The following is a 25681-nucleotide window of genomic DNA, read 5'->3' as shown; positions in this document are numbered from 1 at the left end:
TAAACTAAATTAAGCTAATTACTCAACACAATATTTTCAATAATTAATTAAATTCTAAATTAGAAGAAAAAATATAAAATTCAAAATTAAAAGTTAAAAATGAGTTATTTTTGTGATTTTTCTCTATTTTTGTCAAACAAATTAATTTACTAATTAATCCAAAAATATAAAATTAAGTACTAAATGCAAATGCAATGTATTTTGTATTTTCATAAATCAAGCTAAATTAAACATGCACAAACAAATGCCAACAATTAACAAAATGCTACAAAAATCTACGAAATTGTAAATAATGGGAAATTTTATTTTTCTTGAATTTGTGGGAGTAATTCATATAGAGCAAAAATCACATTTTCACAAGGAGTATATATATTTCAAATGAGCAATTGGAGTATCTAGATTGCACTTCGACAATAAGTTTTTTTTCTATTTCTAATGATAATCTAATTATTGCAATTTAAAGACAAAAGACTAGAGATAATTATTTTAAGGTTTTTCCAAATGGATAAAAAGCGTAGGCCTATGACCATGACCTAGGTGTATGCCTAATGGGATAAAGACTTTAATGCTTGTTTGTTGATTAGGGTGTATTATATCTCACAACTCTACATTACCCACTCAATACCTCTCGGTTAGAGAGTGATTTTGTCCAATTTGTCTTTCTCAAGACCAAAGGGTATCAACCAAAACTGTTGATAAGAGCTCAAGTCATGTTGTTACTATCTCTAGGTTAAACCCTTTAATTGGGTTAATCAATCTCTCAATTGATCCAATTCCTTGTTAGCTAAGTTATCCTAGACTAGGTTCCTCTTTCTCAAGTAGAGACAAAGTCAAATATGCATGAATCATTGCAACCATCAATTTTACAATTGAAGCATAAACTAAGCTAAATAATAAACACCCAATCATAAACAAGCATAAAATTAATCACCTATAAGATTATACACTAGGGTTAGGTCACAACCCTAGTGAAAATCTAGCTACTCAAAATGGGTATTAAAGAAAACAAAGAAGAAAAGCTAATAAAACTCATAATAGAAGATTAAAATAATGAAATCTAATGATAAGATGTTCAAATAAGCTAAAACTTCCTAAAATAGCAAAGAGAAGCGGCTACAACGACCTTAGATGTTCAAACATAACCTAATTTTGTGAAACTCGTTTATTTATACAAGGTTAAAAATCTCGAACAAAAATACCTCTCGGGAGGCTCTGCGGCCGCACAATTCCATGTGCGGTCTGCATATTTCTTCATCTTGGCAGGAAGTGGAGTTCTGTTGCCACACATTTCTGAACTGCGGTTGCGAGGACAACTTCTGCGGTCCGCACAATTAGATCTGCGACCGCAAGGCAACTCTTCTGCAGCCGCTCAATTCTTGTGCGATCTGTAATTCACAGAGACTCTTGCACTTGGTCTTTTTGTACACTTTCTGATCTTCAACTCTTAGCCCCGCTTTGCATCCGTATAATTCATGTGTAGTCCGCAAGTTGCGCAAATGTCTGCTAAATTTTACTTCTTTGTTTGCGGCCGCATATGAAATTTTGCGGTCCGTAATTTTATCTGTGGGCAAAATTCCTTTTGCGGACTGCATATTGTGTGCTTCTGCGTCCTTAATTGCCTTGTACTTGGATTACTCCTTTTTGAGTCATATTTCATCTCGGGAGCCCAACTTCCATCATTCCTGCGATTTTGCACAATTTCATTAGTTTTAGGAACACAATTCAATGCTTTTTAGACTAAAACAAAATCTAAAAGGTGCTAATAAGCAGTCATAATCCCCACTTATAAACTCCACCAAACTTAAGTCTTTGATTGTCCTCAAACAAATAGATTAGTTCCCACCTTCAAAATTTAAGGGACATTTCAGCGAGTCGAAAGTGAGCCATCTACATATCAGTTGGGACCAACAATTACCCACACTACTCATGTATTATCAACAAGGCGAAACATTCATGCACATATAGTTCTAATGTGACATTTGAGCTTCAAGAGTTGACTTTACTCATCAAGGACTCTCGCTCTATCTTGTAGGTCATGGTGGACTCCAAACTCTTCCTCATCTACTTTGCATTTGTCAAGCTCACTTAAGAAATTAACACTCAATTCAAAGATTTATGAAAGGCTCATTCAACTCTCAAGAGAATGTCACAAGTACGACTTCAAGTACCTTAGGCTTGCCCCTCATGTAGATCACCACTAATATAAGCTCACTCGACTTAAATAAAGTAGGACTTTTTCGAGATGTAATGAAGGCTTTTATACTAAGGTTTGATACAATATGGATAAGTGGTTAAACTTTCCTTAAGCACTCCATCTTTCATTTATCGGCTCACACTTTGACAATTCCTTGAGGCACTTTCTTTTCCTTGGGAGACTAGAGAGACTTAACATCACTCCTTCTTGATCATTGCATTCATTTTCTCCCCTTTTTGATTTCTCTATATTTGGGATCATTACCTCTCTTTGAATCTCTTCAACTCTTACACTTATTCACTTTTTTGCATTTTTCTTTTTGTTCTCTTTATTTTTCTTGCCTTTCCTTCTCATCATTTCTTTTCTCTTTTTGTGCCTTGATACCTTTTCCAATTTTCTCGTCTCTCTCCCAAACTTACATTTTAGCCATTTGTTTTGCATGAGTATTAAGGAAAGCTCGGGTGCCAGGAGACGGTCACAATAGAACGGTTAAAGGCTTGTAACATGGGTTTCAAATAAGAAAGGATAAAGGATGAAAAGCGTTGACTAGGGATGACATAATTGGTAGGCAATAGAAAACTTAAATGGGCCAAGGAAAGCCTACAATCACTTCTCAAGCCAAGCAAAACTTAGAATTTCACCTTAAAACACCTTTGGGGCAAGTTCTAGACCCTTCACATGGGTACTTGGACTAGCAACACAGCATCTCACCCCTCACGCAACTAGATTGTTAAAGAGGATAGATTCAAGGGCCCAAAACGACCACATACAAGATTGAAGATCACTATGGTCCAATTAGACCACCAGATGGTACGAAAGTCAACACATGACTCACAAAATCACTAACTAGACCTTGACTTAATTAGATCTTTTTAATAATTACTATTACTGCTACTACCTAAATACAAAATGGACTCATTTGTTTAAGAAAGTTGTCATGCCATCTGTAAGCACGTGATTTTTGCCCTATATGAGAATTACTCCCAAAAAATTCAAAAAATAAAGTAATTTTTCTTTGGTGTGCAATGTTGTGATATTTTGTGATATTTTGAATAATTATTTGTATTTGTCTGTGCGTGTTTATTTGATAAATTAATAAAAAATACAAAAATATGTCGCATTTTGCATGTAGGATTTAATTCTATAGTTGTTAGTAATTAAATTTGTTTTACAAAAATTAAAAATTACAAAAATAGGCATCGTTTGCATTTTTAGCATTTAATGTCCAAATATACAATTTTATGCTTAATTAATACTTAATTGTGCGTTAATTGTTATTGGGAGTTAATTTGCGCTTTTATAACTTAATTTAGTTCTTAATAATAGTTTAAGTATTTTTATAATTTAGTTTTAGAGAAATAAAAGAAGAAAAGAGAGCGAAAAATAAAGAAAGCTGGAATTGGGCCTCTTCTTCAATTTCAAGCCACAGGCCCAAAAAATGGCCCAATCTTCCCTACAACCCAGTCCATTTCGAACTGGGTCAACCCAGTCCATAACCCAAAAGACCCAAACCCCCTTTGTCTTTCATTTTTTACAAAACAAAAACAAAACAAAAAAAAACAAACCAAAAACCCTAAAAAACCTAAAGAAGATCCGCCCCCCTTTCTTTCTCTCCATCTTCTCCAAGTTTTCTCACACACACATCCATGGCAGCTCGTCCATGGCTGGCCTCGAACCCATGTCCGTCTGTTTCTTCTCTTTCACCATCTTCAAACCCGCGACATCCACCATCACCTTGCTACGTCTTCGTCGTCAACCACCATCGCCATAGCTGCCCTCCCATGGTGGAAACCCCACTGTAAACGATCCCTCCTTCCAGCTCGTCCATGGACTGCCCGCTGCTTCGTCATCTTTCTTCGGCACCAACGAAAATGTCTGCTGCGTCAAGCTGCGTCCGCTTCGAAGGACTGCTTAAAACAACCATCGTCGAGTTCATCTGCTACAACCAAACGTTGCTGCCTCGTCCAGCTTCTGCCTCATCGACACAGGCAGCTATGACTGCCATCGCGTCGACCTTCTCCGTCCCCAGCCGCTACTGCTGAAGCAGAAGCTTCGTCCAAACAAACCTCCGGTGTTGCGTTTTGCCTCGCCGATGCTGTTGCTGCTTTCATCTTCTTCGTACAAGCAAGCCAAACGCACCCCATCTGCTTCATGCTGCTTCTCGACGTCGTGTTGCTGCTGCTCGTCGCAGCAGGTGTTTGACGGAATGCTTCTGCTGATCGTCGCAGCAGGTTCTTCTATTTTGCCATTGCTTCATCTTCTTCGAATCGTCAAAGGTTCGAAGGTCTTTCGTTGAGTCGAGGCCCGGACAGATTTGTTTACAATCGTTGTTCGTCGTTTCATTTCCGGTTAGTTGGTTTTGAATCTCATTTATCGTCCATATTTTGTTTGGTATTTTTCGGATCCAAAATCGATAAATGATTTAATTCTTGTTTGGTTTGTCTATCGTTTGAAATAATTTTCTAGTTTGTTCATGTGTTTTGTTGATTTTAATTTTCAGATTTCAAATGGTAAATTAATTAATTTGTTTTCATGTTTATTTCATGATTGTTTTATTGTTTAGGTAAGAATTTGTTAGTTTGATGTTTGTTAGATTCAAATTGAAATTTAATCAACTATTTCTTCAATTTGTTTCATGTGTTTATGTATTGTTAGAAATTGTTAATATTGTTAAGTTCAAGTTTAAGTTCATAATTGTTTCTTCGTCGATCTTGTTATTTGTTTAAAGAATTTAGTTGTATTAAAGGAATATATTGTTTTAATCGTTTAATCCGTCATGTTTGTTGTCTTAAAATAGATTCATTCATGTTCATACTTTGTTTGGATGATCTTGAATCCGAATTTTTGTATAGTTTGATTTCTTGTTTACCATTTATGATTATTGCTTGAATTGTTCTCATAATCTTGTTTAAAGTTTAATATAAGAATTGTTTGTTGTAATGTTGTTAGAGTTGATTTTAAGTTCAATATGATTGAATTTAGAAATCTTCATACTTTGTTTGTTGTTGTTGTTGAATCCGAAAATAGGATTGTTTGTTGCTAAAATATTGTTCAATCAAATTTTAGTTGTTCTTTGTTGTTCAATTCGTGTTCATGTGATTTGTTGTTGAAATGTTGTTAAAATCGTGTTCATGTGATATTGTTGTTATGATGTTCATCCATGTTCATATTGTTGTTTGAACATTGTTAGAAATTGATCATATTGTCTATATTTTGGTTAAGTTTGATTAATTGATGTGTTATAGCTGATGGTTAGTTTGGTAAATTTGTAATACGTTCAGGGGTAGTTTGGTAATTTCAGTAAGGTCGGAAGGGGTAGTTTAGGAATTGTACATTTTGAAATTGTTTATTTGAAGCATGGGGGACAAAATGAAATGGGGTGGGTTGTGATATGATTATTTAATATAAAGGGGGGACAAGATTTAAATTAAAGGGGAATCTTGCATTATTTTAATTAAAGCATGGGGGACAAAATATAATGGGGTGGTGTGATATGTTTATTTAATGTAATGGGGATGAGTGGAAAGATAATGGGTTGGGTAGAGAAAAAGTATTGATTTAATTGATTAAAAGATTTATGGGATGAGATTATATATATGGGAAGTCTTGAAGACAAATGAGGATAACAAGAATACAGAGAGAGAAATAGGGAGAGAGAGATACGAAAAAAATACACACACAGATAGAGAGAAAAATTCCGAAAAATATTTAAGCTTTCAAAATAAAAAATAAAACTAAAAAAAATCTACTGCTTTCTTTCTTTGTTTGAAATTAGTATTAATGGTTGTTGTTTCATTTAAAGCTTAAAGCTTTTGTTTTTGGGATTACTACTCCACCGGTCTGTTACTGGGTTGTTACTGTTGCTGGGCAGTTGTTGCTATTGTACTGTTATTATTGCTGCTGATTCTCATCATCATTTTCTTTTGCTTCCAATATCAGGTACATATCTGAAAATTCATGTCATGAAAAGCTTCAACATGGCAAGTAAATGAAGTTTGATTATAAGGATGTTTTCTACTCATTTAAATTTTATTAGTTTAAGTTTCAGTTTTGTTTTAGTTGGTTAATATAGTATTAAATCAATTGGTAGATTAGTTCTCTTTCTTAATAACAAATGACTTAGTTATTTTAGGAACGCGATCAACTCATTTCTTTTAATATATGAAATAATGTCAATGATTTTTTTACAAAATATAGAGTTAGTGTTTGCAAATATTCGCATAGGCAGAATATAAGAATTGGTTTACTTATCTCAAACCCAATCTTCGTAAGCAAAATTAACCAAATAATTATAACCTCGGACTAAAAACAAGTGGTGTAAAAGAAGGATGAGATTTATAGATTGTAACTTTTTAAGTCAAAAAATGTGTAAATAGCGTTTGCTCCAAATATAACAATGAAAATTCTTCAAAAAAATATTACTTCATTTATTAAATCAATTGTTTTCCTAAGTTTATACGCAATTCGCTTTTTGGGTAGATAAATATTGCATTTACCATAAAAATGGTAGTATTAATCACACGTTGTTTATTTTTATTTTATTTTTATTTTACTCTTTAAACTCATGGTTTTTGAGGAATATAATTCACACGTAAAAAATATAATTTGCGGTCAACACTTAATGAATTGTGAATTCTTTTCAAGGAATTTAGAGGCATCTCAAATAGTGATTTCTCATGACTCTTACATTTAAAATAGATGGATGCAATAAACATTTGTAGAGAATTTATATTACTGTCAAGAATATTTGCATAATTAAGGATGCGTTCGCGTGACTTGATTATACTTCTAAAGGCGATTCGGATTATGCGTTCGCGCAACTTCGAGCAAATTTTTAATAAAAAGGGGTTCTTCGGAGATCATCAATATTAATTTCATATAACCCGAGATGTGCAGTTCACTATTTAATCATACAAGAGCGACAGACGTTCTTAATTTTATTTAAGCACAATTTCGAACTTAAGTCTATTTTTATAATAATAAAAAAAAATCGAAAATAATAATAATTATATTATCAATATCATTGTGTACACGTGCGCGTGACACAACTCCGCATGTTTTAAAAAATATAATTTATAACACGAATATACGTACGCGTGATTCGATTCAAAGAAGGGTCTTTAAATCTAAATAGAAGCGGTAACAATAAAATCATGCAATAAAAATGTATTTAACAAATCAAAATAATCAAGCCGAATATAACAGTTGAGCGACCGTGCTAGAACCACGGAACTCGGGAATGCCTAACACCTTCTCCCGGGTTAACAGAATTCCTTATCCGGATTTCTGGTGCACAGACTGTTAAATAGACAGAGTCATATTCTTTTCCTCGATTCGGGATTAAAATAGGTGACTTGGGACACCCTAAATCTCCCAAGTGGCGACTCTGAAATAAAGAAATAAATCCCGTTTCGACTGTCCTTTAATTGAAAAAAACTCCCTTGCACCCTCGCGGGCGTGGAAAAAAGAGGTGCGACAGCTCTGGCGACTCTGCTGAGGAAAAATACCCAGAACCACTGGTTCAGGGTTCAAGAATTCGAGCTTGAAATAATTGTTATAGTTGGCTTTATTTATTATCTGATTTTTACATGATTTATGCTTAATGTGCTAAATGTTACTTTTTACCGCTTTAATATTATCTGAACTGTGTATATAAAACTGCTACGAAACCCTTCTTCTTTCTGAGTTTTCTTAATTTATGGTGTACACGTGCGCGTGGTCCACCTTTCTGTTAAAGTCATACCAAATAAGACGAAGTTGGGACAAGTAACTAGGCCGGGTAGACTTTCGTGCTTCCGGTACGTTGCCCCCGCTTCGGCTCAAACTGTCCGTTTAGGTAAGCCAGGGCTAGATCAATATGCCTCAGGTTTTTTCACTTAGAATAACTCAGCTTCATGCCGGATCCCTAGTAGGAGGGATTGTTTGCATCACGTGCATTTGACTTTGGAGACTCAACATAGGGGTTGGGTCTGTCTAGGACAGGTGTACCAAAAAAATGACCATCCTGATGCATCTTACTTGCTGCTACTTGCGCATTTATTTGATCCGGATTTGTGTGTTGACTGACTTTTGAATATCATGAATAATATTTTAAAATTGAAAAAAAAAATAAAGGTTAGGGAATTGACTGTTTATTTTTGAAAAATAAACCAATGCCCAAATAACTGTCAAAACTCTGCCGAAATTTTGAGAAAATGAAAAAAAAAATGTTGTATTAGTTTGTTTTATTAAAAGCAAAGGAAAAATAGAAAATGAAAATAAAAAAAAGAGTCTTATTTTTAAAATGGTTTTTTATTTTATTTTATTTGCTTATGAAAATGCAAAAAATAAAATAATAAATAAATAAATAAATAAAAAGTCTTTCATTATTTGTCGCAAATATATATATATATATATATATATATATATATATATATATATATATAAATCCGAAAAGTTTTTTTTTATTTCCAAAAGATATATATATATATCTTTATTTGTTGCAAAGAGTATTTTTCTTGCCAAGAAAATTCAAAATAAAATTCCAAAAAATATGTCTTGCAAAAAATAATATAAATATCTTTATTTTCCATTGTTGATAAAACAAAAATAATAAAAATGTTTTCTTTTAAGAAAAAAAAAATCCGAAAATATTTTGATTCCTCTTTCAAAATTGAAAAGAAAATTCAAAATTCAAAAAATATTTTTTAGAAGCATTTCTTTTATCAAAAGTAAAATTCCAAAAATATTTTTTTTCTTTAGAATAAAAAAAAAGACAAATGGAAATTCGAAAAAAAAACTTCCTTTTACTTTTGAAATTCTCAAAGTTCAAATCAAAAGAAAAGGAATTTTTACGAGTTTTTCTTTCAAAAAGAAATCAATCAAAAAAAATATATATATACTTCCTTTGAGCAGTTCTTTCACAGTTCCAATAAAAAAAAAATTAGTTCATTTACTTATTCACGAGCCCGAACTACGCGGGTTTGATTCTCACCGGATGTGAGATACGTAGGCAACCCTCATCGGGTCCAACCCCCTTTATTGCTAAAATAGCCAAAAACCAATAAATAAATAAAAAAACGTGTCAAAATATACGTCGGGCGGTGTCCAACCTCCCCATTTACTAAAAAATAGCCAACAAAAATATATGTCAAATTTTAATTTTGTCATAAAGAAGTCGGGTAACGCTCTTTTATCAAGACATAGCCGAATGTTCCCGAAAAGGACACCGGAAGGCTGACTTTGCATAAACAGCCACCTTTTGGGTCATGTTTAGTTGACCCACACAGCCTTGAAAATCTTCGTCCCCGAGGCGCTGAAGGGCCGTGTTTGCAACACCTGGTTTTTATTGCAATTTGAAAAAAAAAAGAGTCAACGTTCAGGTGAATACCGTTTATTTTTTTTTAGTCAAAATAAGTCGAGCCAGCTTCGGTCGCGTCTTAAACCGTTCTTGCCAAAATAACCTTAGAGTATCTTTCAGTTGTCGAAAGGCTATTTTCGTAAAATAACGGACAAGTGTGTAAAGTGTCATAAAATAATCCTCTCCGGCCTCAAAATTTGGAAGGGGCCGCATTTGCAAAAATAACCGTTTGGTTGCATTTGTCAAACGGAGAAAGGAAGCTGGCCGTTTGTTTTTTGTAAAACTTTTGATTATAATATGTGGGTCGTTTGATTTTCAAGTTTGTAGGTCATTTTTAAACCTTTGAAACCCAATATGAAAATTGAAAAAAAAATGATTAGTATTGCTTATCTTTTATTGGTCCGAACTACGCAAGGTCTGATTCATGCGGGGTCATGATACGTAGGCAATCTCTATAAGATTCGACCACCACTGAAAAAGAAAAAAAAAGGAAGAAAGAAAAATAAAAGAAAGCGCAAGTGCATCGCATTTCTGATAGAACAGTTTAACTGCTTAGGTGCATTGCATCTCTAATATATGATTATCTGTCAAATGCCCTGACACTAACATGATGGCTTCCCTTTGCTGTGTTCATATATAGAAAAGTGGTTGGTTGTGGTAACTCCTCCCCGCAAAGCAAATGACACAGAACCTCAGAACATGATGGGTCGGTACTGATGACCGACAACAATTGGTCGAACAGAACAACGGGTTGGTAGAAGAAGTGAAAATGCTGAGACAACATGTGGCAGACATGTATCAAGCATGGATAACTGGGAAAGCACCACCCCCACCACCGCCAAGCTTTTCAAACTCTGGCATTACCCATCCCCCATACTCTCCATCCCAACCCACTTATGACAGCTTTCCTAGCTACCCGAGTAGCTCCATCACTCGTCCACGCTACTCCCCTCCCCAATGCTACTTCTCTCCACGAGGTTCCCAAAGATGGGCTTCACTTTCCAAATACCCAGCTCCACAGAAGGCCTATCCACCCTCACAAGCCTACCGGAAGCCCCCTGGATCAGGTTTCCGGCCCAATCAAGCATTTAGGAACGAAAGGTTGCTGAAACGAGGAAAGGCTCTCACCCCTATCGGAGTATCTTATGCAAGTCTGTTTGAAAGGCTAAAGCATGCTGGCTTGATTGAGCCGCTCCCCGCATATACTCCAGATCCACATGCAAGAAACTTTGATCCGGCAGCGCAATGCGCGTACCACTCCAATGTCATAGGGCACAACATTGAGAGTTGTCGTAATTTGAAAAGGGAAGTAGAGAAAATGATCCAAGAAGGGCGGATTGTGATCGATAACAGTAACATGGAGCACTCGAACCCTATCGAGAACTTGTTGACGGAGGTTGATGATATGGAAGCTGATAATGGTCTTGGCAATACTAATGCAAAGCTTAGTGGCTAAGATGCCAATTTTGATAAAATGGGAGGACGCTCCGTTCCTTGGTTAGCAAGAGAGAAGCTGTTGGTGGTTATTTTGTTGTCATTTCTGTTATCCGGATTATTCTTAGGGTTGTAATCCGAATATTGTCTTGTGTCAAACCTTCTTATCTTTCCATGTTTGTCGTATCAGTTTGTTTAAGTCTCGTTGATGTTGTGTTAAGATTTTATTCTGGTTATTTTGTTTGTTTTTCTAACCATTTCGCCGGAAGTTTAATACAAAAGCCGGTCTTTTATTATTTCCAGTCATCTTTTTATTTAGTCCTTTTGTCATTTTCGTTCAATGCCGATTCTAGGGACATGACATGCGCACACAGTTTGGGCCTAGTCTATAAAGTTAATCATAAAACCCTGGGAAGGTGATCAAAGCATTTAAAGGAAATAAGAACGGTTTGAGATTATTTGAAGCCCGAGTCATGTGGAACTGGGGCAAGTAAAACATAAAGAAAACCGTTAAATGCAAGATTCGCCAAATTGACATGAGGGTCGTGCATGAGAGTGAGTGTGTCACCCAGCAGTGCTTTAGAAAGGACAAATGAAAGGTAAGTGTTTAACATAATTGTCAAGGCCAGCACCGTCGGAAGAGACTATAAATCTATGTTCAATTGTGTTGTTTGCACTTGGCATGTTTTGAAGACTGGAATGACGAAGGCATTTTATTCTGCTACCTAAACACTTTATCCTTCGTTACCCCTTTTGAGCCTTATTTATTTTCTTTCATACCCCTCGTTCGGAATCAATAGCAACGACTAGGAAATACGAGCCTGGAAGGTAAAGAAAAAATCAAAAAAAAAAATGAAAAAGAAAAAGAAAAATGATAACAAAAAACAAAAGAAAGTCAAATGAAAAAAGAGGAATTGGGAACTACGTTTGACCTGATTCCTCAAAGAGGATACGTAGGCGCTTCACGGCTCGGTCATAGGGTGCATAGTGTGCATAATGTGCATGGTATGCATGGTGTAATAAATTTAAAAAAAATTTAATTAAATAAATAAATAATCCCCAAGCAAGAAACTGGGGCAAGGGTTGCGCTTGTTGTAAACAAATATGATTTCGAAGGTTGTAATTTTTAAACCCCAAATTTATTTGTTTTTTTTAGCCTTTAATACCCTTTCTTTCTAAACTTATCCAAAAAACCCACATTACGGTCCAAAGAAAGACCTTCTGACCAGTCTACAAAAAATGCTAAGTCAGACAAATGAGAGTCTTACGACGAACATAACATTCTGTTCCCCAGCAGAAAGGACTCTAATCTCCAGCAGAGAGAGTCATACCGGCAACACTCCAAATCCCCAGCTGGAAAATGATACAACTGAGAGAGTCTTATCGGTGAAAATCTTCACGGACACCATAAGGCGATGAAAGTTGAAAGAAAAACCCAAAATGAGAGAGGCTTGATAGTGAAAACCCTTCGGGCACTACAAGTCGAATAATATTGAGAATCAGATGGGGAATTGCCAATTGAAGGTCTTGAAAGACGATTAACAGCATAGGATAGGCCACATGTGCATGTCAATGACCATTAGAGTCGGTATTTGCGTTTGATAGGTCTTTATTTATAGTTTCTTTTGTTAAAGAGTCATCTTTTTCCGTTGTCTTTTATTCTGTTCCCTTTTATCTTTTTCCTTTCATAGAAATTTCCCCAGTAGAGTTTGTTTGGTCAGAACCAGTGGGAAATGACTTCAAAATAGGCCATCAGCTTTCCAAGATAAGATCTGACTAGTATATACAAATGGTATAGTCAGCAAGGAACAAGCACGAGGCCAGTGTCAAAAAAGATATCCCCAGCAAAAGGGAATTGACAAAGATCAACGAGTGTAAGAGGGATATCCTTGCCAAAATCAGAGGTTATTAAAACCTCAAGGCCAAGGCCCATGGACAAACAAGGAGAGCAATAAGCATGATTTGAGAAATTCATGCGAGACTAAAAGGTCGGGAAAATGCAAGTTTCCGAGCCATGTCACGAAAGAAGAGGGATATCCCCAGCAGAAAAGGATTATCCCCAGCAAATAATATCATCCCCAACAAGTTGTGGGACGCAGAGTAAGGAAGGAAAAAGGGAAAAACCATCCCAGTGGAGTATCACAGCCAACTACCACGCTTTAAGCTAACAAATTTTTGATTTGAAACAAGTAAAGGAAATGGCATTGATGACGGAAAGGCATGCCATAAAAAAAAAATTATCAAACTGGGGCAGAAAATTTTCTTTTTAATTAGAAAATTTTCTGGAAATCAGGTACCTATCCGAGGAAGAATAAAGATAACACCAAGGAAGTGGTCTTTGAACCAGTGTTGCCCCAACATAATAAGTTTCAATGGAGGAAGTTATCCCCAGCAGGCAGAATAAAGGGATGACGCTTGTGCTCAGAAAAGCAAAAAGCCATTATCATCCCCAGCAGCTTCCACAAGAATGAAGCATCGATTTGAAGGGATAAAATTCCCCAGCAGCGTTATCCTCAACAACGTTATCCCAAGAAGATAACACTTTTATCCCCAGCAGTGTTGGAAAAAAAAAACAACAAATTTGAAGGAGGGGAAGAAAGGAGACTCCCACAGTGGTATTATCCCCAGCAAGCAAGAACAAAGCAGCGCAAAGGAAGGAGAAAAGAAAAGAAGAAATTACGAAGGTAAGTTTCTCAAATCATTGATCTTTACTACATTTTTCTCCTAGGATAAAAAGTCCTAGTCTGATGAATTTACCTCCCGATACAATCTTGGTCCGATGAAATTTTTCTCCCAAGATAAGATATCAAATCTTAGTCGGATGAATCTTTCTCCTAAGATCACAACAAAATGGACCTAGTCTGAAGATTTATCTCCTAGAGTCAAAATCTTGGTCTGATGAAATTGTTCTCCCAAGATAAAATCTTAGTCGGATGAATCTTTCTCCTAAGATCACAACAAAATGGACCTAGTCTGACGATTTATCTCCTAGAGTCAAAATCTTGGTCTGATGAAATTGTTCTCCCAAGATAAAATCTTAGTCGGATGAATCTTTCTCCTAAGATCACAACAAAATGGACCTAGTCTGACGATTTATCTCCTAGAGTCAAAATCTTGGTCTGATGAAATTGTTCTCCCAAGATAAAATCTTAGTCGGATGAATCTTTCTCCTAAGATCACAACAAATGGACCTAGTCTGACGATTTATCTCCTAGAGTCAAAATCTTGGTCTGATGAAATTGTTCTCCCAAGATAAAATCTTAGTCGGATGAATCTTTCTCCTAAGATCACAACAAATGGACCTAGTCTGACGATTTATCTCCTAGAGTCAAAATCTTGGTCTGATGAAATTGTTCTCCCAAGATAAAATCTTAGTCGGATGAATCTTTCTCCTAAGATCACAACAAAATGGACCTAGTCTGACGATTTATCTCCTAGAGTCAAAATCTTGGTCTGATGAAATTGTTCTCCCAAGATAAAATCTTAGTCGGATGAATCTTTCTCCTAAGATCACAACAAATGGACCTAGTCTGACGATTTATCTCCTAGAGTCAAAATCTTGGTCTGATGAAATTGTTCTCCCAAGATAAAATCTTAGTCGGATGAATCTTTCTCCTAAGATCACAACAAATGGACCTAGTCTGACGATTTATCTCCTAGAGTCAAAATCTTGGTCTGATGAAATTGTTCTCCCAAGATAAAATCTTAGTCGGATGAATCTTTCTCCTAAGATCACAACAAATGGACCTAGTCTGACGATTTATCTCCTAGAGTCAAAATCTTGGTCTGATGAAATTGTTCTCCCAAGATAAAATCTTAGTCGGATGAATCTTTCTCCTAAGATCACAACAAAATGGACCTAGTCTGACGATTTATCTCCTAGAGTCAAAATCTTGGTCTTATGAAATTGTTCTCCCAAGATAAAATCTTAGTCGGATGAATCTTTCTCCTAAGATCACAACAAATGGACCTAGTCTGACGATTTATCTCCTAGAGTCAAAATCTTGGTCTGATGAAATTGTTCTCCCAAGATAAAATCTTAGTCGGATGAATCTTTCTCCTAAGATCACAACAAATGGACCTAGTCTGACGATTTATCTCCTAGAGTCAAAATCTTGGTCTGATGAAATTGTTCTCCCAAGATAAAATCTTAGTCGGATGAATCTTTCTCCTAAGATCACAACAAATGGACCTAGTCTGACGATTTATCTCCTAGAGTCAAAATCTTGGTCTGATGAAATTTTTCTCCCAAGATAAAATCTTAGTCAGATGAATCTTTCTCCTAAGATAAGATATCAAATCCTAGTCTAATGAATTTTCTCCAAGGATAATAATTAAAAAAAAATGAAAAAAATTGAAGAAGAAATCAGGCGTCCACCTGGAGAATGAGGATGAAGAATTTAAGAAGAAGTCAGGCATCCACCTGGAGAACGAGGATGAAAAAATTTAAGAAGAAGTCAGGCATCCACCTGGAGAACGAGGATGAAGAATTTAAGAAGAAGTCAGGCATCCACCTGGAGAACGAGGATGAAAAAATTGAAGAAGAAGTCAGGCGTCCACCTGGAGAATGAGGATGAAGAATTTAAGAAGAAGTCAGGCGTCCACCTGGAGAACGAGGATGAAGAATTTAAGAAGAAGTCAGGCGTCCACCTGGAGAACGAGGATGAAGAATTTAAGAAGGAGTTAGGAGCCCCCCTGAAGAACAGAATAACGATATATAAGTTGTTGTCAGGAGCCTGCCTGAAGAGAGGAAAGGCGTTGTCAAAAGTTGTTGAAATCTTGCCAACCTAAAGAAAGGAATGGCGATGTATGATTTGAAGTCAGGAGCACGCCTGAAGAGAGGAATGGCGATTATTTTCAAAGTTGTTGTCAGGAGCCCGCTTGAAGAGAGGAAAGGCGATGTCAAAAGTTGTTGAAATCTTGCCAACCTAAAGAAAGGAATGGCGATGTATGGTTTGAAGTCAGGAGCCCGCCTGAAGAGAGGAATGGCGATTATTTTCAAAGTTGTTGTCAGGAGCCCGCCAGAAGAGAGGAAAGGCATTTTTAAAAAAGTTGTTGAAATCTTGCCAACCTAAAGAAAGGAATGGCGATGTATGATTTGAAGTCAGGAGCCCGCCTGAAGAGAGGAATGGCGATTATTTTCAAAGTTGTTGTCAGGAGCCCGCCTGAAGAGAGGAAAGGCGTTGTCAAAAGTTGTTGAAATCTTGCCAACCTAAAGAAAGGAATGGCGATGTATGATTTGAAGTCAGGAGCCCGCCTGAAGAGAGGAATGGCGATTATTTTCAAAGTTGTTGTCAGGAGCCCGCCTGAAGAGAGGAAAGGCGTTGTCAAAAGTTGTTGAAATCTTGCCAACCTAAAGAAAGGAATGGCGATGTATGATTTGAAGTCAGGAGCCCGCCTGAAGAGAGGAATGGCGATTATTTTCAAAGTTGTTGTCAGGAGCCCGCCTGAAGAGAGGAATGGCGATTATTTTCAAAGTTGTTGTCAGGAGCCCGCCTGAAGAGAGGAAAGGCATTTTAAAAAGTTGTTGAAATCTTGCCAACCTAAAGAAAGGAATGGCGATGTATGGTTTGAAGTCAGGAGCCCGCCTGAAGAGAGGAATGGCGATTATTTTCAAAGTTGTTGTCAGGAGCCCGCCTGAAGAGAGGAAAGGCGTTTTTAAAAGTTGTTGAAATCTTGCCAACCTAAAGAAAGGAATGGCGATGTATGGTTTGAAGTCAGGAGCCCGCCTGAAGAGAGGAATGGCGATTATTTTCAAAGTTGTTGTCAGGAGCCCGCCTGAAGAGAGGAAAGGCGTTTTTAAAAGTTGTTGAAATCTTGCCAACCTAAAGAAAGGAATGGCGATGTATTGGTGGAAGTCAGGAGCCCGCCTGAAGAGAGGAATGGCGAATTATTTTCAAAGTTGTTGTTGAAGTCAGGAGCCCGCCTGAAGAGAGGAATGGCATTCATTTTTGTTGTTAAAGTTGGGAGCCCGCCCATAGAACAGAGGCATACATTTCAGTCTTTAATTTTCAAGCATTGAACTTGGGAGCCCGCCCAGATAACAGAGGCATACATTTCAAGTCTTTAATTTTCAAGTATTGAAGTTGGGAGCCCGCCCAGATAACAGAGGCATACATTTCAAGATCAAGTCAAAGAACAATAAAACAGAGGGTTACAATAGGAATCCCCAGCAGGAAACAATAAAATTCCCCGGCACCGGGAAGCAGAAGGTTGCAACAAGAGGTCACAGCACAAACTCAAGTGCATGTGTCAAAAGAAGAAAAGTACCGGAAGAAATGCAAGCAGACAAGGAAGCAAGGCAACAAAAACAAATTGTACTCTAGCCTAGCTTCTTGTTTTCTTTTAAGCACGTTGTAACAAGGAGATCGGTAAGCAGTAGTAATAGCATGCAACAACAGTAACAGTGCAGTCCAACGGTAGTCCCAGCTACCAAAGTTTCCCGAACTACATTGACCTGATTCCTGTTTAGCCCAGGATATGTAGGAAACCTTTGAAGCAAAGGTTCGGTCAAATCTTTTTCAAAAAAATGCTTCAACGGAGTACTCGAATGGGCAAAAATCGCTCGCTTTATCTTTGCACGAAAACCCTTCGTGTCTTCGGGCAAAGAGGGGCAGCTGTAAGCACGTGATTTTTGCCCTATATGAGAATTACTCCCAAAAAATTCAAAAAATAAAGTAATTTTTCTTTGGTGTGCAATGTTGTGATATTTTGTGATATTTTGAATAATTATTTGTATTTGTCTGTGCGTGTTTATTTGATAAATTAATAAAAAATACAAAAATATGTCGCATTTTGCATGTAGGATTTAATTCTACAATTGTTAGTAATTAAATTTGTTTTACAAAAATTAAAAATTACAAAAATAGGCATCGTTTGCATTTTTAGCATTTAATGTCCAAATATACAATTTTATGCTTAATTAATACTTAATTGTGCGTTAATTGTTATTGGGAGTTAATTTGCGCTTTTATAACTTAATTTAGTTCTTAATAATAGTTTAAGTATTTTTATAATTTAGTTTTAGAGAAATAAAAGAAGAAAAGAGAGCGAAAAATAAAGAAAGCTGGAATTGGGCCTCTTCTTCAATTTCAAGCCACAGGCCCAAAAAATGGCCCAATCTTCCCTACGACCCAGTCCATTTCGAACTAGGTCGACCCAGTCCATAACCCAAAAGACCCAAACCCCCTTTGTCTTTCATTTTTTACAAAACAAAAACAAAACAAAAAACAAACAAACCAAAAACCCTAAAAAACCTAAAGAAGATCCGCCCCCCTTTCTTTCTCTCCATCTTCTCCAAGTTTTCTCACACACACATCCATGGCAGCTCGTCCATGGCTGGCCTCGAACCCATGTCCGTCTGTTTCTTCTCCTTCACCATCTTCAAACCCGCGACATCCACCACCACCTTGCTACGTCTTCGTCATCAACCACCATCGCCATAGCTGCCCTCCCATGGTGGAAACCCCACTGTAAACGATCCCTCCTTCCAGCTCATCCATGGACTGCCCGCTGCTTCGTCATCTTTCTTCGGCACCAACGAAAATGTCTGCTGCGTCAAGCTGCGTCCGCTTCGAAGGACTGCTTAAAACAGCCATCGTCGAGTTCATCTGCTACAACCAAACGTTGCTGCCTCGTCCAGCTTCTGCCTCATCGACACAGGCAGCTATGACTGCCATCGCGTCGACCTTCTCCGTCCCCAGCCGCTACTGCTGAAGCAGAAGCTTCGTCCAAACAAACCTCCGGTGTTGCGTTTTGCCTCGCCGATGCTGTTGCTGCTTTCATCTTCTTCGTACAAGCAAGCCAAACGCACCCCATCTGCTTCATGCTGCTTCTCGACGTCGTGTTGCTGCTGCTCGTCGCAGCAGGTGTTTGACGGAATGCTTCTGCTGATCGTCGCAGCAGGTTCTTCTATTTTGCCATTGCTTCATCTTCTTCGAATCGTCAAAGGTTCGAAGGTCTTTCGTTGAGTCGAGGCCCGGACAGATTTGTTTACAATCGTTGTTCGTCGTTTCATTTCCGGTTAGTTGGTTTTGAATCTCATTTATCGTCCATATTTTGTTTGGTATTTTTCGGATCCAAAATCGATAAATGATTTAATTCTTGTTTGGTTTGTCTATCGTTTGAAATAATTTTCTAGTTTGTTCATGTGTTTTGTTGATTTTAATTTTCAGATTTCAAATGGTAAATTAATTAATTTGTTTTCATGTTTATTTCATGATTGTTTTATTGTTTAGGTAAGAATTTGTTAGTTTGATGTTTGTTAGATTCAAATTGAAATTTAATCAACTATTTCTTCAATTTGTTTCATGTGTTTATGTATTGTTAGAAATTGTTAATATTGTTAAGTTCAAGTTTAAGTTCATAATTGTTTCTTCGTCGATCTTGTTATTTGTTTAAAGAATTTAGTTGTATTAAAGGAATATATTGTTTTAATCGTTTAATCCGTCATGTTTGTTGTCTTAAAATAGATTCATTCATGTTCATACTTTGTTTGGATGATCTTGAATCCGAATTTTTGTATAGTTTGATTTCTTGTTTACCATTTATGATTATTGCTTGAATTGTTCTCATAATCTTGTTTAAAGTTTAATATAAGAATTGTTTGTTGTAATGTTGTTAGAGTTGATTTTAAGTTCAATATGATTGAATTTAGAAATCTTCATACTTTGTTTGTTGTTGTTGTTGAATCCGAAAATAGGATTGTTTGTTGCTAAAATATTGTTCAATCAAATTTTAGTTGTTCTTTGTTGTTCAATTCGTGTTCATGTGATTTGTTGTTGAAATGTTGTTAAAATCGTGTTCATGTGATATTGTTGTTATGATGTTCATCCATGTTCATATTGTTGTTTGAACATTGTTAGAAATTGATCATATTGTCTATATTTTGGTTAAGTTTGATTAATTGATGTGTTATAGCTGATGGGTAGTTTGGTAAATTTGTAATACGTTCAGGGGTAGTTTGGTAATTTCAGTAAGGTCGGAAGGGGTAGTTTAGGAATTGTACATTTTGAAATTGTTTATTTGAAGCATGGGGGACAAAATGAAATGGGGTGGGTTGTGATATGATTATTTAATATAAAGGGGGGACAAGATTTAAATTAAAGGGGAATCTTGCATTATTTTAATTAAAGCATGGGGGACAAAATATAATGGGGTGGTGTGATATGTTTATTTAATGTAATGGGGATGAGTGGAAAGATAATGGGTTGGGTAGAGAAAAAGTATTGATTTAATTGATTAAAAGATTTATGGGATGGGATTATATATATGGGAAGTCTTGAAGACAAATGAGGATAACAAGAATACAGAGAGAGAAATAGGGAGAGAGATACAAAAAAAAAAATACACACACAGATAGAGAGAAAAATTCCGAAAAATATTTAAGCTTTCAAAATAAAAAATAAAACTAAAAAAAATCTACTGCTTTCTTTCTTTGTTTGAAATTAGTATTAATGGTTGTTGTTTCATTTAAAGCTTAAAGCTTTTGTTTTTGGGATTACTACTCCACCGGTCTGTTACTGGGTTGTTACTGTTGCTGGGCAGTTGTTGCTATTGTACTGTTATTATTGCTGCTGATTCTCATCATCATTTTCTTTTGCTTCCAATATCAGGTACATATCTGAAAATTCATGTCATGAAAAGCTTCAACATGGCAAGTAAATGAAGTTTGATTATAAGGATGTTTTCTACTCATTTAAATTTTATTAGTTTAAGTTTCAGTTTTGTTTTAGTTGGTTAATATAGTATTAAATCAATTGGTAGATTAGTTCTCTTTCTTAATAACAAATGGCTTAGTTATTTTAGGAACGCGATCAACTCATTTCTTTTAATATATGAAATAATGTCAATGATTTTTTACAAAATATAGAGTTAGTGTTTGCAAATATTCGCATAGGCAGAATATAAGAATTGGTTTATTTATCTCAAACCCAATCTTCGTAAGCAAAATTAACCAAACAATTATAACCTCGGACTAAAAACAAGTGGTGTAAAAGAAGGATGAGATTTATAGATTGTAACTTTTTAAGTCAAAAAATGTGTAAATAGCGTTTGCTCCAAATATAACAATGAAAATTCTTCAAAAAAATATTACTTCATTTATTAAATCAATTGTTTTCCTAAGTTTATACGCAATTCGCTTTTTGGGTAGATAAATATTGCATTTACCATAAAAATGGTAGTATTAATCACACGTTGTTTATTTTTATTTTATTTTTATTTTACTCTTTAAACTCATGGTTTTTGAGGAATATAATTCACACGTAAAAAATATAATTTGCGGTCAACACTTAATGAATTGTGAATTCTTTTCAAGGAATTTAGAGGCATCTCAAATAGTGATTTCTCATGACTCTTACATTTAAAATAGATGGATGCAATAAACATTTGTAGAGAATTTATATTACTGTCAAGAATATTTGCATAATTAAGGATGCGTTCGCGTGACTTGATTATACTTCTAAAGGCGATTCGGATTATGCGTTCGCGCAACTTCGAGCAAATTTTTAATAAAAAGGGGTTCTTCGGAGATCATCAATATTAATTTCATATAACCCGAGATGTGCAGTTCACTATTTAATCATACAAGAGCGACAGACGTTCTTAATTTTATTTAAGCACAATTTCGAACTTAAGTCTATTTTTATAATAATAAAAAAAAAATCGAAAATTTTAATAAAAATATTATCAATATCATTGTGTACACGTGCGCGTGACACAACTCCGCATGTTTTAAAAAATATAATTTATAACACGAATATACGTACGCGTGATTCGATTCAAAGAAGGGTCTTTAAATCTAAATAGAAGCGGTAACAATAAAATCATGCAATAAAAATGTATTTAACAAATCAAAATAATCAAGCCGAATATAACAGTTGAGCGACCGTGCTAGAACCACGGAACTCGGGAATGCCTAACACCTTCTCCCGGGTTAACAGAATTCCTTATCCGGATTTCTGGTGCACAGACTGTTAAATAGACAGAGTCATATTCTTTTCCTCGATTCGGGATTAAAATAGGTGACTTGGGACACCCTAAATCTCCCAAGTGGCGACTCTGAAATAAAGAAATAAATCCCGTTTCGACTGTCCTTTAATTGGAAAAACTCCCTTGCACCCTCGCGGGCGCGGAAAAAGGAGGTGCGACACCATCCATCGTTGGGAAGAGTCACCCAGCTCACACAATAACTACCTTTGGAAAAAACTATTTTATTAAGAAAACCAAAGGCTTATTATCTACTAGAACATAAAAAGAAACTACTAAATCAAACAATAACTAATAAGGAAACTAACATAAAGAAGCTACAAAGCAAAAATTATTGAAATCATAACGAGTATACATAATGAGATAGAGAGAGAAAATACATACATAAAGAGAGAATATAGAGAGAAGAGAGAGAATATATACATATTGAGAAAGAAAAAGATATCAAGTTATTCTAGGCCAAGTGTCTCAGAATATACCAAATAAGATCAATAAAATGAACTCCACCCATCTGAATAAAGATAAGGATTGTCTCCAATGCTTAACAAAATAAGAGTAAAAGAAGGGAAAGAGTGAAGAAAACTCCCTATGGCTCCTTGGATATCTCTGTGTCCCTAGCAATGTCACCGCCCTCAGGATCATCTAAGTAAATGTCATCATCCTCAACTCTGGGGGTGGCTGGGTTAATGAACATCTCGTGCACTACCTCGGCAGTGTCGGCAACTAGGTCTAGCTCCTTAGACTAGCTAGTTAGTACCACCGGTGCTGATGGTGTTGTAGGATCTAGGCCTGGATGGTGTGGGTCAATTAGCATGTCAAAGGGGAGATATCCGTCTGCAACAAGCTTGGTCACCTATCTTCAGATCTTGTCCACTAACTTCTTGCTAGCCTGGGACTTTCTCATTTTCTTTACTTCTTTTCCCAGCTCTTCGATCTGATCCATGCTGTACCAAAGTAGCCATAATAATGGTCTGGTTCTCCAGGAGCTTCTTTAATGTCTCTTCAACAATCAGGGGAACCTGAGGTACTTGAATTGAAGATTGTGCTACAACAGTACTGGATAAGTCAGACAACTTTGCAGTGGCTATTTGCATCTAACTGTTGAGGCTTGCCAATGTCAGGGAGACTCGCAACACAAAAAGTGGAGCAGTAGGCATTGAGCACCGACTTTAAAGTCTAGGTGGAACCTATGGTAGGAACTGTAGTAGGAACTAAAAATGGTGGTGGAGGCATAGCTACGACACTAGAGGAAGGCTCGGCTGAAGTGGATGGAATATCAAATACCTCCACAACTACCGCAGCTAGCTCACCTGACTGGCTTGTGGTGGTAGACGACTGACTTTTTCTCTTTGGGTTGTTCGGATCCATAAGAGTGTACCAAGAGAAAGATTTCTTCGGCCGCACCTTTGTATCATAGTCTCTCAGCTCTACCCTCGCATTAGTGAGATACTCTATAATAGTGTTGGGATATGGGTAGGACGAGTCATGTTGCCAAGCAATCGCTGAAATGTTGGCCGACATCACTGCACCCATATTGATAGGGTACCCGACCATGATAGAAGCAACTAGAACTACCCGAGGAATCAAAAGATAGGTCTCATTCTGACTCGGGTCCAGTCTGCTGCAGACAAAGGTTTTGCCACCCCTTTCTCTCAAAACTCAGAGTGCTCCTATAAATAGGAACCCCAGCGGTAATCTATGGTGGCAGTGGCCTGGGTGCTGCTAGAATCTTCGCTAACTAAGGCTGGGTTGCATAAGTATGTGTTGAGCGTGTGTTGATAAAATCTTACTTTGATGTTATGCACTTTGGTTACCTTTGTCCCCTTCTTGATATGCGCCACATTGGCATAGAATTCTCGGACAAGATATTCTTTGGCATCCACCACACTTTCGGTGAATCACATCCACCCCTTTGTGTTCCTTGAATTGTCTCAATACTGTCGGGTTATACTTCTCTAGATCCTTCAACTGAAACTACCGCTCAAGAGTAAGTGACCTCACTGGCCACCAAGTACGAAAGCCGGTGAAGGTAGCCAAACTAACAAAACGATCCTCCCAGACCTCTTTCTTCTTCAGCCTTCCAAGGTCGGTAGCTGTAGCATCTCCCCATCTGTCATCATCGGGGATGTCCTGAACTGATGTATCTGGTGTCTCAGGAACAGGTGTAATGGATGGCTTAGAAGCATGACTAGCACTTTTTGAGCCGTCAAAAGTCTATGAGATGAGGACGACTCGTCCCTAAGTTGATATCTCCCTGGAGGTCTTGGATGGACAACCGGATGCTCTTGAATAGAGGTTGAGTTGCCCTTTGATGCTTCCCTAAACGGGATATAAGAGTTGGACTCGGAGGGATATGCACCTCTCCCTCTGCCGGTTGTAGATTTCTTTGTAATTATTCTTTGTAGGCCGAATCACTCTTGCCTCGACCCCTGGAAGGTTCACCCTTCCCTTTAGAAGTATCACCTCTTCCTCTAGATCAAACCATTATCTGTATCAAGTAGGAGTGGTTGTTAGTTGCAATTCAATGTTCAATCACTCAAAGAGATATGCAAGTATACACCAAGAAACACAGTGACTGTCAAAATTGAAACATGCTTGTAGGTTAAGGATCTCCGCACAATTTCTCTTGCAGCCGCAGATGAGGCCTTGCACACCACACAATTCTCTCGTGCGATCGCAGATGTATAGTGTGGTCCGCACATTTTTCCTCGCAGCTACAACTCAAAAACCAAAAATATGGCAACTCTTTGATGATAGAGAATTAGCTGATGTGCGGCCACAACATATTTTCTGCGGTCCGCAAAATTCATCATGCGACTGCATATTTGAGTCACAATTTTGTAGGCTTTCTGATGATAGTACAAGGGTTGTTTTGTGGCTTTAATGGGAATTATGCAGTCTGCGCAATTTTCTTGCCACCGCAGTCCCCTTCTTTACTAAAGTTGCCCGAGACTCACAGAATTCAAAAATTTATGAATAGGTCAGTTGGGGCATTCTAGATTCTACAATTGTTTTGCACAATTCGACATGATAACATTATAGAGGCATGAAAATGTGTTGGCCCAGTCCTTGATAAGTAAGTATTAGGTAACCTACTACAGATTTACCCCCACATGGTTGTACAATTGAGTTCTACTGACAAATAGCCCAAAAATACTTTAAAAGCTACAATTTAAACTAAAAAAAATAAAAAATTCTAACAAGGAATTTAAGCATACCAGATGCACGGGAGTGCAAGGGATGAGTGATCACAATTGTTGGGCGTGTGGGCAAATAATTTGCCAAGAGATTTCAATATAGTGAAAGTTTTGTGCTCAGAGAGGGAAAAATGTAACAGTTGCCCTAGCCCTCTATTTATACTATTGATGTTCGAATGGATAGAGGGGCGAGTGTGGAAGCTCAATTTGAGTTGCGGTCCGTACTTTGTTACCTGGTGAGTTTAAGTTATCATTTTGTCTACGGTCCGCATAATTTTGTATGCGGCCGCAGATTCCTTGTTGCAGCCGCATATTTCCTGTTGTGGCCACAAATCGACAATTTTTCTGACATACCAACTTTAGAGAGTTGACTTTTTACACCTTCCATTTGTGCAGTCTGCATGACAATTGTGTAGCCACATAACACCTTTTTTGCGACAACTATAATTGTGCGGTACACACAATTCAACTGCGGTCTGCAATTCTTTTAACACTTATCTAAATTTTTGTCCACAATTTCTATAAGGC

This window comes from Nicotiana sylvestris, chromosome 1 (assembly GCF_000393655.2).
Source record: "Nicotiana sylvestris chromosome 1, ASM39365v2, whole genome shotgun sequence".
Lineage (NCBI taxonomy): Eukaryota > Viridiplantae > Streptophyta > Magnoliopsida > Solanales > Solanaceae > Nicotiana > Nicotiana sylvestris.
This window is presented reverse-complemented; position numbering follows the sequence as displayed.